Genomic DNA, 2178 nt, shown 5'->3' with positions numbered 1-2178 from the left:
AGATTTATTTCATTTCTTACTAATTTTATGAATTTAGTTGCATTTTAAAATGCATATCAATGTTCATTTAGATTATTTTTCAGTATTTGCTATTATAAAAAATGCTACAATAACAATCCCTGTCTAGCTCTATACACATATGAAAGATAATTTTTACAATACACATTTAGAAATAGTAATGCCAAATTAGAATCCAAAGTGTTTGTAACTCATTTATAGTACTAGTGACTTCATGCACGAAATTCATGCACATTGAAAGGAGATTAATTAGAGGAAATATTTTAATATTGCTATTTGCCCTTTATAATAGAAGTGTCAGAGATGAAAGAAAATTAGTAAAATGTATATGAAAATCTTCCTCCTGTCAGAGTCTGGGGCACACCACGGGACTCAACTCATGTCCCTATTCATGCATAGTGCCTCAAAATCATGCAAGACCCAGACCCAGCTGGACCTAACTCCATTGGGTGAGATCTAGACTCAGCCAGCCCCAGCCTTGTCAAGCACTGACAGGCGGGTGGCTCAGCCTCAGGTCCCCTGGCCAAGTGCCAGGAGGGGGGTGCAGCCTCAAGTCCCCCAGCCCTGTGCCAGGTAGGGGACACAGCCTCAGGTCCTCTGGCGCCAGGGTGGGGGGAGCAACCTGAGGTCCCCTGGCCCATCACCAGGGCTGGGGGTGCACCTTGAGGTCTCCCATCAAGCCCCACTGGGCAGGGGGCATGGCCTCAGGTCCCCTGCCCTGGCCCAGCACAATGCAGCCTCAGGTCCCTGCTGATTGCTCGTTAAGTCTTGGCCTCCACTGTGGGTGCTGCCATCTTGTGTTATGGAAACCCTGCCTCTGCTGTGGGTGCCACCATCTTTGTGATGAAGTGACAATTTGTATATTCCCTCTTTATTAGATAGGATTATAAAAAGAATATAAAAGTTCCTGCTTTCTTCACATCTTTGCCAAGAATTAATATTGCTGGGTTGCGCACACATCCCCAGTGGGGAGGGAGTGTGCAGGAGGCAGCTGAATCGATGTTTCTCTCTCATCGATGTTTCTAACTCTCTATCCCTCTCTCTCTCCCTTCCTCTCTGTAAAAAATCAATAGAATCTATTTAGAAAAAAAGAATTAGTATTGCAAATTTTTAAATATATTTTTATTAATTGTCTTTTAGAGAGAGAAGAAGGAAGAGGGAGAGAGAAAGGAAAACATACATGTGAAAGAGAAACCTCTATTAGCTGCCTCCTGCACCCACCGCCATCGGGATTCCAGCCCACAGTGAAAGCATGTGCATGGGACAATGCTCAACCAACTAAGCCACACCAGCCAGTGACAAAAGTGTTATTTTGATTTACATTTTTCTAATTACCAGTAAAGATATAGGCACTCCATTACACTGCTTCACTTTCTGTAAAATATAGTAAAATTAGCAGTGTCTCTTAAGACTCCATATCTCAGTAGAATAGTTGTTCTAAGCCCTAGAAAGAGCCTTTAAAACAGGTTGATATTTGATCTAATAGAGGCCCAAGTTACAGGAGCTGGTATTTTAAATGGGTAGACAAATGAGTATGGTAGAGTCATCCCTTTATAAAGTGATAAAGTAGCTTCTAATGATCACATTAGTAGAGTAAAATTTCTTTAAAGTTATGAGAAGTATTGGGCCCTAGGGCAGGCCATCTCAAGATATTCTACAATACCATATTGATTATTTCAAATTAAAATAATTTCAGAAGCAGCAAGAATAGGAAGATCTCAATGACACTCCTCTGCCCCAGATGTTAGACCTCAGTCCTTGAGTTCAGCTAAGAAGAAACTCAGAGCCAAGAACTCTCTAATGCAAAAAATTTATTTAGAAAAGTTGATTGTGTAGCTCAGTTGGTTAAAGCATTGTCCCTATTCCCTAAGGTTGTGGGTTCGATCCCCGGTCAGAGCACATATAAGACTCAATCAAGGAATGCATAAATAATGGAACAACAAATCATTTTTTCCCTCTCTCTCCTCCTTCCAAACTCTCTAAAATCAATACATCAAAAAAAGAAAAAAGAAAAAAGTCACAGAGGTATAAATGAGTCATCTGGGCTGTGTGGGCTCAGGATACAAGTTACATAGGCAAAAGAAGAGACCTTGGTGCTTAGGAGAAAGAAAGCAAAGGTATGTGACTTGAAGGAAGAAAGGGGGAAGGAAAGGTTCAGGC

The sequence above is a fragment of the Myotis davidii genome, unplaced genomic scaffold (genome assembly GCF_000327345.1).
Source record: "Myotis davidii unplaced genomic scaffold, ASM32734v1 scaffold1598, whole genome shotgun sequence".
Taxonomy (NCBI): domain Eukaryota; kingdom Metazoa; phylum Chordata; class Mammalia; order Chiroptera; family Vespertilionidae; genus Myotis; species Myotis davidii.
Note: the sequence above shows the minus strand (reverse complement) of the source record.